The sequence below is a fragment of the Cyanistes caeruleus genome, chromosome 4 (assembly GCF_971803275.1).
Source record: "Cyanistes caeruleus chromosome 4, bCyaCae1.hap1.1, whole genome shotgun sequence".
Taxonomy (NCBI): Eukaryota; Metazoa; Chordata; class Aves; order Passeriformes; family Paridae; genus Cyanistes; species Cyanistes caeruleus.
Window position 1 is genome coordinate 26,157,000 of NC_141704.1, and position 17,254 is coordinate 26,174,253.

Below are 17,254 nucleotides of genomic sequence, written 5' to 3' on the forward strand. Positions count from 1 at the left end.
TAGTCAAACTTCTTATCTCCAGTAAGATCAAGTTAATGGAGGGTTCCTGTGTGAGATCAAGCCTGGGAGAAGAAGCAGAAGGAAGCTGTTGCTGCAGAATGGTGAGGAGGACAAATGTGCACATCTGCTTCTCAGAGAAGCTGCTGAGGAGGTTCCTACACTTGGTCCTTGTGGGACAGTCCCAGCATTCCTCTTAACAAGCCTGGTCTTGTTCAGTGAAACTTTGGTGGGCCATGGAGACGCAGAGTGGTTACTGTGATAAGGGGTGATGGGCATCTCAGTGATAATCCAGTGTCCAGAGCTACACTGACCACAGGCAGTTCTGGCACGTTGACTCACTGAGTACAGGGACAATTCTGGCACCTTTTGGTTGGTTGGGGTTTTTTCAACAAGAATTTAATTTTGGCTCTTGTACTTTGTGATTGAATTCATTAACTTTGCAATTTACTAATCAGTGTTCTTTTCTAACTAAACTTGTGTAGATCCTTTCCTCTCAGTCACAAATCCAGAGGCAGCCTTCGAGAACAGCATAGCTCACCCTCAGCCCTGCCCTCCTTATAATTCTATGGCTCTTTGAATGGAGTCAGACAACCCAAGATATGTCTCCATTCATGGCACTGGGTTTGGGCATTTTGGTGACTGGTTTTGGTTACCTTGGAAATAACGGTCAGTGCAAATAGCTCTGTCAATATTGACAGAATGTTTCTTCTTAGGTGTTGTTATACAGATACTTTATTATTGTAAAACAAGTGTAGCAAAAATTTCAACCCATTAATTTGGAATAGGAAAGGCACCAAGGCGTTGAACAGTGTTACCTGCTGCACCAGCACCACCCTGAGCTGGTCTCAGCTCTGTGAAGTCAAAATCAAGCTGATACTGCTGGATTATACTGGAGACCAGGAAACTGGCACTGTAAAGGCCCTCAGTGTTATAGAGCTCACCTTTGCAGACTCAGGCCTTGAAGGAGTTTAACTTCCTCACACAATCATATGCACACACCATAGGTGTTTGTGAGGTGTTGGTCACCCTGCAAGTAGTGGTGGAAGTCTAGGATTACTGAGGAGGAAGGTGTTCCCTAGAGGTGCCTGCAACATCCAGCTACTTACTGCTAGTGACATGAAAATTTAAAATTTCACTCCTTGCCAACACTGAACTGTTTTCTCTACATAGTAATTATATAGTCACTTCAAGGTGTAATGTAACATTCTGGGCTCTTACCTCAGATACCGCTCTGATGCTGGTGGACAAACGCAGCCAGCTCTGCTTATTACAAATAGTTCAGTAGCTAATAACTGCTAAAACAAATCCCACTGAACCTGTTTTTACTATCCCAAATGCAGTACCAGGATACTGTAAGTCTGTGTCAAGAGTATAAAACAGGCAACTTGGCTTCCTATGCAAATCAAAGAACAGCTCCAGAGATTGGCAATAACCAGAAGAGGCGTAGAAACTTTTTGCAAAAAAAATGTTTGTTCCATAAATTCTTTATAAGGTCCCTAGATACTGTTGTACTGACTACATTATAAATGCATAAGAGATCCATTAAGAGAGATGGGGGGATGGGGGGGGCGGGGGGGGAACTGACAAGTTAGGTTTTATAGCTGAAAGCCCTAAAGATTCCTTCTGCCTTGAAAAAGAATATAAATATTTTTATCCTTAGACAAAGCTTATTTCCTTTCTTAGGAAGAAAGGATACTTCCTTTCTTAGGAAGAAAGAGAGGGACTGAAGAACAGGAAGAGTGAAGAAAACAAAAAGCCAAGAGAAAAAGCAGTATTATCAGATAGGTCATGTGCAGCGCTGTGGCCAGAAGAATGGGAATCATGGATGTAGAACTAGAGAAAGGCTTCAGAACTGATTTCAGAACTCAGAACTGAGTTTGTTATGGAGGCAACCTGTGTAACCTCACATCAGAAGTATGCTGTGGCCCATCCTAAGAAACTGGCAGGATGGACAGGCAAGTTTCTATTCTGGGCTCATGTCCTGGCACCATTTAACATTCTGAAGATGGCTTCTAAAAATTATGATGATTATATGTGGAGTGTGGTGCCTGAAAACAGGTAAGGCTGCATCACTACTGGCTGAGCAGTGGGGTTTTTATAGTACAAGGCAGTATAGTGGATGTTACCTACCTTTGGGCTCATTCCCACAGTGGTATTTGTGGATAAAACATCTGCTGCAGCACTGAAGAAGGTTCCATCTTCTGCCATGGCTTGTGAGGAAGGTAGCTCAGACCACTGAAGCTGGGTCTCTGTTTCATTTTTATTCTCAGGTGAGTCTCCAGATGATTCTCTGGATGAGGAAACATGGTACCTTCCAGCCTGAATTAGAACCAGGTTTCTAATATGAAAAACTGCTCACTAAACGAAATTGTTAAAAGACTGTGGTAAGAGATTTGATGAATGGAGACAGAATACAGTGCTGGCATACATGGACAAGGTATGTGGAGTGGAGAGGGACAGAAAGCAGGGCTGGGAAGAGAGCCCTATAAAGGATCCTGCTTGTCTTGCATCCAGACATACCTCAAGAGTGCTTGAATTAGTTAGGTATTTTGTAATTCCTGCTTGTTTGGCATAGGTGTGTAAAAAGATATAAAGGTGTATAAAACAAAGATAAGTACCCGGAAAGATTCAGATGATGGACCTGCAGCCTACCTCAGCTACAAATGCAAAAGGGCACAATGGGCCAGGGCCACTCAGGAGCTTGCCCTTATCTGAACAAGCCAGAACGGACTGGTACCAACCACAAAAGAAGAAAGTTTATGGACCAGCCTGCTCTTGATGCACAAAAAGGTGTACATATACATCAGGATTAGCTGTTGGAGACTTGTAATAGATGTAGAGAGTTTTTCAGGCATCTTACCTTCAGGGGAAGCAATTTGGGGATTCTAGACTTCAGTTTGGTAAGTGTGGGGCTCCTGAACATCTGCTCTAAAATGTCTATTGGATATTACAAAATTGTTTTATTTAGAGACAATTTCTGTGAAGGGGGTAAAGAATACCAGAAGCCAACCATCTGAAACAGTGGTACTTTTCTGCAATTCATTGCTGTGCGTCAGGTGCCCTGTGGCTCTTTTGAGGAAACAAAAGAAATTGATGGCAGCTGGGATGTTGCTGCTCACAATTGCACAATGAACTGTTGCCAGAGAAAAGTAAACAGCTCTCACTTGTGCACACCCTGGAGAGAAGTTTTGTTGGTCATTGCATGATGCTGGATATCAAGTTGCAGCTGGAGTATTGTTACTGCTGTTCATTTTCCAATTTTTTTACCCAGCTGTTCACTAAATTAACCTTAATAGAGTTAAACTGTGAGTCCTGCCAGAGGATGGTGCAGATGCTTGTATTGATTTGAGAGATCTGGAACAGATTCATAGGAAAAATTTGTACCCTGGGCTCTGAGATACAAAGCTAGTAACTTAAGATCAGGACTGTTTGAACCATTCTTAAAGCTTGTCCCATTTGGTCACACTGAGAAACATGGTGCTGGGCTGTATGGGGCTCTGACCAGTTCCAATGCAGCTGCTCTTATTTTACATCCTCCTCTCCCCTAAAAAGCCTGCTGCCTTCCTGTCTCACAGTGAGCAAAGTGTGAAACAGCCCCCAAGACCAGCACGCTGCTTGGTGGTTGCCAAATGGTGTCTGCAATGTGTCACCTCACAGCTGAGGTGCACCAGCAGGTATCTGTTTGGGGATCCCAGGATCTTTAAGATCCATCAGTAAAATATCTCTAGGCCCATATTAGATTGTAGGACAGCCACTGTGTGACCCTAGATACCCGAAATTTATCTGCATGCCCGTTTGATCTGTAATGTCAAAACTGAAGTAAATACCCAAAACCAGCACTTTGAAGAGAGAACTCATTCCCTTCTCACTGTCTCTTGTATTCTATTTAGTTAATGCTCTTTGTATTTCCAGTGAACCTGGGATGATTTTAGTTGGGTTAGTTAGAGTTTTGATGTCTTCAGAATTTATGAGGCACTCAGCTTTAGACCACAAAAAGAAAATAAGTCAAAACCAGTCACAAAGCTGTCAGTTCACAGCTCATTCCATCTCATCCATCTTTCACTTCTCATTTATTTTTGTGGTAGTATTTCCCACAGCAGAAATCCCCAGTCTGAGTGCATGGTTTAGGTACCTCTCCTATTCAAGCTATCACAGATTCACCCCAAACCCCACTCAGACAAAACCATGATGGGAATGGCACCTGCAGAGTAACCACTGAGCTTGCAGGCAGCTGTGTGAAGCATCCCAGTGCTCTCATGGGAGCATCCTGTATCTGTAAAGCTCTGGACACCCACGTCAGTGCTTCTGCCTACAGGTTGTACAGGCTAAGAAACACTGGTGTATTTATTGACAAGTGTAAAGGGGACATAACTCAAAATCCCCTGATTTTGTGGGATATGTAGTAGGACCCAGCTAGCACTTTTCAAGTAAATGTTATTCTGACGCATAAACAAATTTGACTCCTCTTTCAGCCCTCCATATGGCTTTCCTTAGTGTACAGAAACATCCTCTTCCTTCATCTGAGCTGTGTACAGCCTCACATGCATTGCACAGCAAGGCTGCACCTTCAGGTCTAGAGAAGAGCTGCCCTCTGGAGAAACACTGCTGGCCATCTCCCCTGCTCCAGAAGAAGGGGGTCCTGCCCCAGAGCCTCCACCTACTATCAGCACATGGTTTGAAGGTGCAGTGCTTCCCACACCAAGAAGAAGGCAAGGTGTGCAAGGGTCTCTGAGGCCACCAGCAAGACAGGACGAGGTTGATGAACTCTGAAAAGATAAGAGTGTCTTTTGGTGGGCACTTGGCCTTCAGCCAGAGTCAGCTGGACACAATCTCTTTATAAAGCTCAAGCTTGTGGGTGTGATTAGATGAGACCTCCGAACATGAGCTCTATACAAGGGCTGGTGAGAGGGGAAAGAGACTTTCCTATTTAACTCAATGACAGGTTCCAGTACTCTCTGAGGACATTGGAAACTGGCTTTGATTGCCAGCACTCCAGCTAAATTAAACAGTGTTTTACGATACTTAGGATTAGGCTTCCTCACCCAGGAGAGTGTGATGCTCCTGAGTACAGCACATCACCTTCCTGGGTGAGCCAGCCCACCACACCATGTGAAATGAAACACTTCTGCGATGAGGACTGGAAAAGATGCTCTGCCAGAGACTACTGTAACAGCAGGTGGGAGGTACTGTTCTCACTGAGCAGCCTCAGGAAGCGAACTGTGACCACCCACTCCATTGGGGATGAGCTGTAAATACCAGGTTTTGGCCAAAAAAGAAAATTCCTATCTCCTTGCTAAACAGCTGTTGATTTAGTAGGATAAGGGCAAGTGTAGGATTCCAGAAGCAGCTTGTCCTTGTGTACAACAAAATCCCATCCTATACAGCCTCACAGTGTTCACAGGAAAACTAGCAGTGTTTACTTACCACCCTTCATCGCAGGAAACTGTGCATGAATGCAAGCACGGGAAGCTGCATTTTAAATGTTAAAATATGCTTTAAAAGCTCTGTATCAGCTATACTTTTTCAAACTAGAAGAAAACCAACAAGAATAATACAATGCAAGAAAAAATTAAATTACATTTTTCTCTTTTCCCTTCATAAATCACACTCTTCTGAAGTCCAGCAGTAATACATTAAAATGTTTTTCACCAGTGGCATTTTGCACATCAGGAAGAGATCATAATTTTATTCTGAATTGGCATTTGCATATTCAGTTAGTGAAATCTATTTCCTCTCATGATTAAGCATGCTGTATAATTGATATTCTTCTTCCCTGTAGTGTGACACAGCATGTGACTCAAAACTTGCCTTCATAAAGATTCTCATGAATGCTAAAGAACAGCACATGCAGAAAAATATGTTGCATTCCCATATGCTCAGGCTGGAGGAAAATAGCTGTAGTGCTCCCTAACTTAGTTTTTTTCAGAGGACTTTTTTCAGAGGACTGGGTGGTAGCTTTGATCTGAGACAGAAATATTTGCCATGAAATACCAAGAAAGTTGTCTCCACTTGTAACTTTGAGAGTTTGAAGAATGTTGAGGAAAGTGAGCTGATCAGGCTGAGTATGTGTCAGTTTCTTGTAAGGACAGCAGCTCCAAAGACTGTTTTAGGCTTCTTTTTCATGGTTTTTGTTGGGAGTGGTTTTTAAATACTGAATTTGCTTTAGGAAATGAGCCAAACTTATACTTAGAGAGTTGCTCCAAAAGTGCACAGCCATCCCCGTGAGGTTTTTGCCCTGTACAGAATATGGAAAACAAGAGCAGAGCGCTCTATTTCATCAAGCATTTAGAGAGGTATCACATGCCCAGCCGCCTTCTCCCTGAATCTTCCACCCTAACCCAGACTCTTCAAACTTTTGCTAATTGAAAAGTAAGCCCCTGGCAAGTATAAAATTTTAATAATAACCCACCTGAGACGTCCAGTGAAGAAGAAAAGTTTCTAAAGAAATTGAATCTGAGGAAAGGATAATTGCTGAAGCAACCCCTGGAGTAGGTGAAAACTTTTGCAAACCAGGACCCAGGTGCTGACCCAGGCTTGGAAGCAACTCTGCAGTGCAATGCATTCTTCACAGGCCTGTGCCTACCAGCCCTCAATGTCAGCTGTATGTGTTTCTCCACTTTTTAGCAAGCCTTAATTTCTTATTCAGATCAATTTCTCTAATTCTAAAATGATTCATAATACCAGGCAATGTCATTATATTACAAGACAGCTTAATTTACAAGTTCATTCCATGCCAAGAGCAAGGCAGCAGAATCCCTAATTCTAAATAAGATCTATTTTATGCCAAATATCCTTGCCAAAGCACTCTAATGAGCTGGCACCAAATGGTTTCACAGGAACATCCTACTTGTCAGCAGTGTTTTGTGTTTTCCAGGCATTACTGGTGCTGTATGCCAACTCTTCTTCCTGCATGTGATTGTCAGTTTGTGCTACCCTTCTCCAAGTAGTAAGCATGTGAATTTCCTCTCTCAGCCACTACACACACTTAAAAAGCAGGTCACTTCAGTATATTGTACTTCAGCTTTGTTATGTCTGGAAATATTTAACACTACTATTAAATATTTATATATTGAAGCAGTTCTGTGACTGATAGACAAAGTGGTCAGTGTTGGAGTCTGAATCATAAATACCAAAATAACACCTCTCATTCCTACACAGACAGGAGAAAATGTGGGATTCAATTGCTTCAGGTGCTTACATTAATTATCCTGAAGACTGCTTAGCCCAAATGCTCTTTGCCTGTGAAAAAGACACTTACTGGCCTAGTAGGAGCTGAGAATAGAATATTTTAAAGCCTCTCTTGATAAGTATTTTCCTCTAAGGAGGGACCAAAAAATTAAACCAAAACACTGTTTTATCTCTTTTATTTAGTCATAGTCAGACATATTCTAAACTAGTTTCTTACAAAACTGCCATCAGAAGAAATTTTCCCTAAGAAGTAACAGAATAAACTCCAGAAGAATCCCAGTGTCTCTCCCCATTGCCAGCAAATACAACACATCCCTGTGGTAGCAAAACACACATCCCAGTGTTTTAACATTACAGGTATTGTTACTCATGAGTAGTTGCACACAGTAATTGGTATGTTTTGTACCGTATTGCCATCCACAAACATTGGCAGCTGAGTATTACAAAGCATTTTAAAAGGAGAAACAAGGAGCGAGAAATCATTTATTTGGATGAAGGGAGGATGTGTTTCCTCACACCTGCCCCAACTGAAGAACTTCCTACTGGGACAGATCATGTCTCTAGAGGTACAATAAAAAGCCAGCAAAGCTGGGGAAGCAGCACACCAGTACTTGGCTCCTAAGCTCTGTGAAAGGCAGGCACTCACACCACCCAGAAACCTGCTACTTCTGCTCATCAGCCAGCACTTGGGCCTGAGCAAGTTACTTGCTGGCTGGGGGTGGAACTGGCTTCTGCTGATGTAAAGAAAATTCAGTTAATGCAGGTAGAACATGATATGATTTCAAAAGGGTGGAAGCAATTAAAGAACCTTATTTACTCCTCCTTGTGGTTCTGTTGTGTCTGTGTTTTAGTAGAGTCCCTTACTCCAGATCATTGCTTTGTGCAGTGATGTTTGTCAGCACTAATGCCCTTTGCTGTAAAGCACCTACTTCTTCCCTCAGCTTCATTAATTGCTATAATGGACAACTTTCCCTCTGAAGACCCACCTTGTCTTTCACTTCCCTGCTCAACAAAGCCTTGTACTGAATGGCTGATGAACTCATGTCTAATTAGCTGCAAGGCAAGGATGAAGTATGAATTTAGAAAACCAAAAGGCAAGTTGTAAGGTTGGAGACTTCTATTTAACAGACTTTAGTGTCAAGATTTTATCCTTGAAGGCACAGAGGTAGAAATTGTGAGTAACCAGAAGGCTGCTCTCTCCAGAAGAACTTTATGCAGTTTCTGATCAAGGTTCTCATATCTCTGCTATGATGGAAAGGGGTTATTTTTAATAATTAATAATTTAAAATAAATTTCAATGAAGCTGCAGCAGTGCTGTCTTCATGCTTTCTGTAATTCTGAATGGCCAGCCTAAGAACAGCTGGTGAGAATTTTTTGTGAATCTACTACAAAACACTGCTAGTCTTGCTTTAACAAAATAAAAGAAAAATGAAGAAAGAGGTCTGTTTTCTTGCAGATTGGAAGACAATTTATATTCCTGTGATTTATTAAGCTTGTGGCTTTGATGGGGGTTTTTTATGCTTTAATATTTTATGCACATTGCTATTAAATGTCATGAATATTGCTATGAAACATAATGAATATTATAAAATATGGGGTCTGAACAATTCATGAAATGCAGCATACAATTTCATGACAACTGGGCATGTGTTGTCTTGGAGTATGCCCAACTTAGAACATATTTCACTGAGATCTTAATTATTTTCATTATACACTGGCATCTATATTTTATGAAAACCTCAGGGAGTCTTTTTAAAATACTTTAGATATTTCATGAAAATTGCTGAATATGAGAGGAGAACTTCTTTGGCTGAAAGTTATGTTTTCACAGAACTTTTTTTAATTATATAGATGAAAAATACTTCTTCATTTTAGAAAATGAAGCAGTGATACTCACTCATCTTGTTTTTCCACGTCTTTTTGTTTATGGTGAGATTTTCTTTGGTTGTAACATGGATAACCCCTCATCTTTCTCTTTCCTACCTTGCAAGGTCCTGAAAACAACCTTGAAAACACTCTGCTGTGGACAGGGATGCCTCTCACTAGACCAGCTTGCTCAATGATCCATCCAGCCTGGCCTTGAACACTGCCAGGGATGAGGCATCCACAACTACTCTGGGAAACATTTTCCAGTGTCTCAGCACCCTCACAGTAAAGAATTTTGTTCACATATTTCTAACCTTAATTTCTCCTCTTTCAGTGGGGACCCATTATTCCTTGTCCTATTACTTCAGTGCCTGATGAAGAGTCCTTCTCTGGCTTCCCTGTAGGTCTCCTTCAGGTATTGGAAGGTTGCTATGAGGTGTCCATGCAACCTTCTCCAGACTGAGCAGTCCTAACTTTCTTAGCCTGTCCCCATAGGACAGTTGCCCAATTCCTTATCAACTTCGTGGCCCACCTCTGGACTTCAGCTACTTACTATATGTTGTTCAATCATTTCCTCCTTTGATTCTTCTCTCATTCTTGTTCAGAATTGCAAAGAAGGAGAAAAATGTGCTTGACAGCACAAATGGCTCATGTTGTATTACTGTGAAAAGCAGGCAGACTAACATGAACTTTGTATTTGGATGACTAAAAGATGCAGTGTCCCACACCCTTCAGTTAAGAGAAGTTTGCATCTTTTTTTGCATCATTTCCTAGACTGGAAACAAAATTTGTTTCCCCACTTTGTTTTCCACTAGTATGCCACCATGTGATCAGGAGTCCTCTCTGTGTGCTCCCATGGCGTATGGCCAGCAGGGGCAGGTGGATGATTTTTTGTGGTGGGCCATTGATCAAGGAGAGCTGACCGTCAGCAGAAACAGTTCCCATCACTTCAGCAGGAAAGGGAAGGAGAGCTTGCAGAGGATGTTGGCAGGGGAATGCTTGGGAAGGCCATGGAAGAAATGTCATGCTTTGAATGCCTGCAGGAAGTAAGCTAACAATTGCTTGGTGGTTTCCACTTGCAGACTGTATCCAGTGTTAAAAAGCACAGATGTACTTGTTCAAGAAGGCAAATGGAAACTCAGTGAGACACAGGCAGATTGATTCCCTCACAGAATGCTGCTGGCATGAAAGGGTACATCTCGATGTAGCAAAGCAGATGAGAAGGGAATGCTGCCTGGCAGTGTTACAGGTGTACCTTCAGTGTATCCTGCTGATAGGTACAAAGTTCATTCACCAGTTATAATAACCCCTGTAGGATTCCCTTGTAGAATTACTTTGCTAGGCAATTAAATGCTCTATCACTCTGGCACAACTCTGACTCATCTGTCATATGTGGCATCTCAACAACCTAATGAAAAAAGTGAATCAAACTGCTTTGAATGATGCTTTGCTTCTAGACTGGTCCATAAAATTGCTTCACTGTAAGGTTCTATAACCCTAAATCTAGCAAGCGGCACACTAATAATGCTCTCAGGGTAGATATGTTGGCTGCCAATGCAGTCTGATCTTGGACCTCTCTCTCATCAGCCCTGTGCACAAGAAGCTGTCCTCAGTTCTGAGGGCCTGGCTTTGTCAGCAGCTGAGAGAGGCTCACTGTGGGCTGCTCTCTGATGAAATGCCACCCAGTTTGTCACAACAACAATGAAAGTGCTGCTGGACATCTGGGCTCTGCCCAGCTTCCTATGGCAATGACACTTAGTAATGCTGTGTATGTTCTCAGTAATCAATATAAAAATTGTTTCATGTCAAGTTAGAGATGGTAGGTTCCTACAGGTTTCACAAAAGTATGCAGAGGAGATGGAGGGGGACCTTTCATAAGCACCCCTAGTGAATGAAAGGCCAAACACACATCAGGTGCTGGTTATCGCATAGAGGAGAAAATACATCCTGAATATCCTATTGCCATAGTGTAAAACATGGCTAGTGTTATCAAATCATCAGAGGGTCCAGCTAGGAGATTCAAATCTGCAGGTAACTAATTTCTTTTTGGTTTTGCTATTCATGAAACCTGCTATTTTTCTGCTTTTATTTTTCTTTAGATATTCTACAATTTTCTTTTACCTTGCTGGTTAATAAAATGGGCTAACTCCCTTGGTTCGTGTACCCCTTCATGGGATACTTCACAAGTCCAGTTGGAACCTTCCCAACTTCTCCAAAGTCACAGAAGTCTGACCTTTGCTGGCTGACACAGTGCTGGAACACCACTGTTCCTGCTGAAGCCAGTGATACGCAGGTAAAAATGCCCACAGTTTTTTCCACAGCTGGATAAGGCCTGAAGGCAAAAGGACTACTTGGTCCTGTTGTGAAACACAACAGAATGGCTGCCATGCTTTAAAGCTTCTCTTTGCTGTACTACATCAATAAGCAGTGAACTGAAAGTACCTTCAAAACAAACCAAAGAACAAACACTGTCTTGGCAGTCAGTACACCCTGACTGGTTTGCATTTTTAGTTCGCTGCAGCTTCTTTTGAGTAGTAGCTGAGCTTAATGCGAAATAAATACCCTTGTGAGGACACATCTTTAGTTTTGGAATTGTCATCTCATCCAAAATGTTGCAGTGTCATGGGAAAATAGCTTATTTTAAACATTCATTCTCTATACCACTTTCTTAAACTGTTTTGTAAAGTGATCTTCAAGGCACATTTGTGTGGTTGTTAATGGTATCCAGTGGAATGACTTAGCCAACACAAAACAGGCACCCTCAGATGGGTATTTGTACAGATGCAGTATCACAGGCCCAGCTCAGGAGAGTCCAGAACAGCCCCCATAACTCAGCAGCAGCCCCCTACCCTCCACCCCTCCCAGCTGGCTGCTTCTGTGCTGAGCACCTGCAAAGGAAGCAGGAAGCTGGAGTCTGCCAGCATTATTCTTTACTGACGAAACAAAAAGTGGCTGGCAAAAGTTGAAAATGCAACTTTTTCTAGTCTAGTCTATTGTCTAGTGCCCTCCTCAGCTTGCTCAAGGTGGAGTCTGGGACATGGAGACTGAGCTGATCAGGGGGTTAGTGGTTCTAAGAGGCTCAGTGTCAGGTCTCACAGAAGGACACCAGGTTCACAGGCTCACGATCCTGGTACACAGTAAGAAGCAACCAGCCTCTATCCCCTACAAATCCAGTTCCTCCTGTTTCTCCAGTTTTACATACCTGATCATTCTCCCAGAGTTGCCCCAACACTTCACCTTTTCCCATAATTTGTCTTTCTCTTTGTTGCAACCCCACGTTTTCTCTTCCCCAGCTTTTGATCCTGTAGTGTCTGCCCATGGCAAACATTCACAGGCAGTTTCTTTTTGAATTATCTGACTTGTAACTCATATAAAGCAGATAATTTCATGGAGTATTTCCTTTAAGTAAAAAGAAGAGATAGATGGTTTCCTCCAACAGTCCTTTCTAAATTCAGCCCTTTGAATTATTTCTGTCAATGAGAAGCATAAATGTTACATAAACCGGATGGTGTTGCAGTTCAGTGGCCACCCTGTGTCGCCACCAGAGTCACTGACAAATGGAAACTTCACAAGGCCACAGTTTATTGACCCAGGAGACCTCCCTTATCTCAAAATAGAATTAAGTCTCCACACAAGTACCCCAGAAGCACACATGGTGCTTTGCTCTGGATAGGATAAGTGTTAAGCAAGTAAGAGTATTTGGGATATAAAGAAATTAATGACTTTCAGTTCACATCTTCACAAAAGATGGGACCTTAACTCACTAGCACTTAAAAAGTCATGTTTTATGAAATGGAAAATGAATCTGTTGAGTGCTGTCTGTATTTAAGTCACAAGTGCTATTCCACCTAAGTACAGGACATGCTAGATTTCAAGGTACATGTGTGTATTTCAGACTTCCAAAAAAAACACTCTTTACATTTGAAGGGCATATCAGCTTCAATCTAGCAGTCAGCACTGTAATGTGACTGCAGATGAAGCTGAAGACTGTAATTCATGGATGCACAGATAACTTATTATGGTGACTTAACCTCTTGGAAGGTTAAGATGCCCTGCTTCAGGTGTGCCTCTGCAACAGCTGCTAAAATGTCAAAGACTCACAGAGATTATCCATGAAATGCAATCCTTCAGTTGCTGGAACAGACACATCTGAGACCACAACAAAAATGGAAGAAGCAGGGCAGAAACAGGAGCATGACAAGTCCCTGTATTACAGCAACAAACTGGATTATACTGACCAAAAAGATACATGCATTTCAAAGAGGTTTTCTTGTGCCTACAGAATCTCTGGAAACTAGGTCATATGTTTTAGTGGCTAAATCTGAGAATTCAAATACCCTCAGTTTAATTAAATTAGACATGAAATTTTACCTTCTTATTCTAAACAAGCCCAGCACAGACCTACTGTCTTAAGATCACCTTCTCTGGTTGCATTTTCTGAGTGCAGGCTGACTTGGGATTCTATCCAAAATTGCTGCAATGTAGTTCAGAATTTCCCATTTGTATTTCTGAGATCCCATCTGGGACAGATGAGGATGAGTATAAGGTTGTGTGTGCACCTTCATGACATATCCTGGTAGAATGCTTAAGCATGAACCAATACATGCAGAAAGGCAGCTAGACTTAACTTCACACTGTGATATCCAAGATTATTATGATGTTCAAGTTAGATTAAAGCTTAGATGAAACTTAACAATACTAAGATAAGACTCATAATACTAAGATAAAATCCTTTTACTATAAATTTTACTGCTGATTTAAAAGAAGCTAAATACCTGAAATGATTTGAGGTCTGTTAATTTTTTGTAAGTATTTACAAAAGCATGAAACTATGCATATAACTATGCCAAAATTCAATTTAACTTTGGTTTCTTTTTCTTTTCATTAACTGCAGGTTTGCCATGTAAACAAAACTGGTTTCTAGTCTGTGAAAAAAGGACAGTAGGAGCTTTATAATGTCAAGGTGAGAGCCATGCAACATAGCTTCAGAAACTATTCCACCTGGACCAGGCAGAAATCTCCAGAGCAAGAGCAGGGAGCATACAGAAGGTGGCCACTGAGTAGCCACAATAGTTACCTGAGTAATTTACACTGAGAAAATTAAAATAAAATACTCTGGTGCTACAATAATGTTTCTTTTTAGCGAAGTTAAATAGCCACTAAGCATATGATAGATTGACAAGAAAAATATGATATATCCTTTGTAAATCTGTTTTCTTAACATTATTTGTTCTCTGAAAGAACAGAGGATCACAATTTTGCTGCACTATGGTGATAACTTTGCATGTTAAAAATGAAGTATGTGCATCTAAGGCTTGGATAAAAAGTGACTGAGATGATTTTCTTGATTAGTATCATCATAGATGGACATCTATGTCACAGGAACTGTTAAATGCAGTTAAAGATTCTGGAGTTCTTTTGTAAAAAGTCTTCCATTTTCTACCAAAAGTGCAAACATATATATATTTTTTTATATTAACAGCTAATTCTTAATACTGTAACGGTGCTACAAATAAAAGTGAAATAAAAGGAGAAAATTGTAATGTTTTAAATACTTTGAATATAACGAGTACAATGCTTTTATATAATGAGTATAATGCTTTGTAATGCTTTTGAGACCAGTTTTTCAGGACTGCTCAGCTTCCCCAAGTTGTGTATGAATAAACAGCATTAGGAGGATAGGTCCCACAACATACAGTCTGGGAATACTGTAAAGCACTAGCACCTCCCAGAGGATGCTGAATGCTACCAGCTCTGCAGCACCCCAGATAGTCTGTTCTCCCAGGCAGTAATCTCATTTTAGGGGTGCAAATGTTGATACAGGTGTGAATTAGGGTGTGACATATCTTGAAAATGCAACACAGGAAGACCTCAGGTGAAGCCCTCACACAAGATAAGGTCATGCTGCCTTCAGTCACAGCCAGGGAATAATTTTCTGGTGCAACAGAGATGTTCCCACTCCAAGAACAAGGTGTAAGAGCCTCAGAAATCCAGAGCATTCAGCTCATGTTGAATCAGGAATATAAAGCAGACAGTTCAATTTCTAAATTGGAAATATTTTAAAACAATTCAGTACTCAGAAACCTCAGAGGAACTTTTGATATTACATCTTACTTGAGTTATAAGTCATACATTACTTTTGCAAGAGTGTAAATATGTCAGAAGCTAAATCCTCAAATTTTTAAGGAATTAGGTTAATTAAATTGCATTTAAAACTGGTGTGTGAGTAAGCATAAAATAATCACAGTCCAGAACTAAAACTGACACATATTACTGCAGGAAACTTATTTTTCTAGTAATGACTAGACTTGAAACAGTTAAAGTGCAATTATTTAGAGTGCTACAATTCTACAGTATTAAAAAATCTTAAAATCTTCACCAGATTATCCATGCCAATAATCCAGAAATTGTTTTTTTTTAAAATGGTCTATGATCATCTTTAGCTGATGACTGCTGGCACTGTACCACACACGTCAACATATTCCCCTCTTTCCTTTTTGACCAGATGGATCTAAATTAAAACATAAGCTTGATGAGATTAATGGAGTATTTATTACCTAACCCTGAACTGCAGGAAGCATATTCCATGGTGAGATAACAAATACTTCCTGTTAGTGGATGGTACTTCTAAGAGTAAATCTACTAACTTTTAAGCAAGTGCTCTAAGAGCTTTGAAAGCCAGCAAACCCTAAATGATCCAAAGGAGTTCAAAGGAATTTGTTTTTTCTTTAACATCAGAGAAACAAATTTCTCATAATTCAAACAAAACATGGGAACATTCCTATAGCCACTGATTTAAATAGAAATAAGACAGGAAACCTGAAATACAGGGTGTTATATGCTGAAAGAATACGAGCTCACAAGAGCTGTCTCAAAGTTAGGTAGAAGAATCAAAACATCTAATGCTAATTAATCAAATCACATGCTTGAGCTAAATTGAAAAACAGTATAAGATTATAAATAGCCCCACAGACCATACATATGTGCAATTGCAAAATTTTGGTACCTCCACTGTCTTCAGTGCCAAGGCTCAAAATTTAAATTCCTAAACACTCATTCAGCTGTTGTCTATGTCAGGAAGTATTGAACTCTTGTTTCATAGAAGAATGTAGAATGGAAAATGTAAAGTGGAATTTAAAATCAAACACGTGTACTTAAATCCAGCAGTGCCAGTAAAAACAACAGAGCCCCACATCTCTACCAGTACAGGAGATACACAGAGTTCTTCTTGACAGAAAACAGTGAAACAATCCAATCACAGGGCATTAAGCTTGAAGCCTTGCCATATAAAACACATTCTCTCCTTATGGCCCAAAAAATAATTAAGTATTCCATTTTAAAGTGGAACAACTTCAAGTAGAGATTTTGAGCACTCCTTCAATGTGGAAAAATTCCCTTCTTCAGGAGTTATGTCCTGTGAGTTCAAATCCTCTTCAGGGAAAGGGAAAACTGAAACACTTCTCCAAGATCTGAAATGAGTGGCCTGAATCATGAATTCAAACATTTGACGTTTTCAAAATGTACGATTTTTTCTTACACATTTCTAATATTCCAAAGTGTATAAATTTCTTACTTTCAGGGGAAAAAACTTTGTTTAGTAAATATAAAGTTATGAGCATTTATCAGTGCCAAAAATATATATATTGTCTTGGAAAAACCACTTGATTTTTTGGAACAGGGTAAATGAAAGATAAGCATACTTCCTACAGAAACATTAAACCTGCTTTAAAGTAAGAGCCCCAGCCTTCATTTCCTCTAAACTGAGAAATGCAGGATGAAGTCTCATGTTAGTGCAGGTCAAGGGGAGGAGGTCCAGAGGACCTCAGAGGGTCCAAGTCTTTATGTCAGATTACATTAAGCACTGGCAAATGCAAGGTAATGTGTAAAGAAAGGAACAATGTGTTGAGTTCTAAACTAACTTTACATCTCACCAAAAAGAAATCTTGAGATTTAAACTGCAGTTCAGTGTGCTGTGATAGTTAACAATGCAAAGTCTTAGAAACAACAGACACTGAGAGAAAAGAGGAGTGTATTTCAACATTTTTTATCTATCACTGAGCTAGTCTCCTACAAGACTAATCTTGACTCACTAAGTGAAAGAACACATAAAGAATATACACTTGCAAAGACAGGAGAACTGGAAAACAAAGTTGGGGAGGACATCTGTATGAGAAAGACAACCAAAGGATTGTAATAATTG

At 40.5% G+C, this 17,254-nt stretch overlaps 1 long non-coding RNA gene across 1 annotated transcript; it reads left to right on the forward strand.

The window, feature by feature from the left end:
• Nucleotides 1–7,849: 7,849 nt before the first annotated feature.
• LOC111931663 (uncharacterized) lies at nt 7,850–14,583 on the forward strand. Its single transcript, XR_002865707.2, has 2 exons — nt 7,850–11,347; nt 13,949–14,583. It is a non-coding gene; the product is annotated as an uncharacterized LOC111931663 (long non-coding RNA).
• The last annotated feature ends 2,671 nt before the right edge of the window (nt 14,584–17,254 follow it).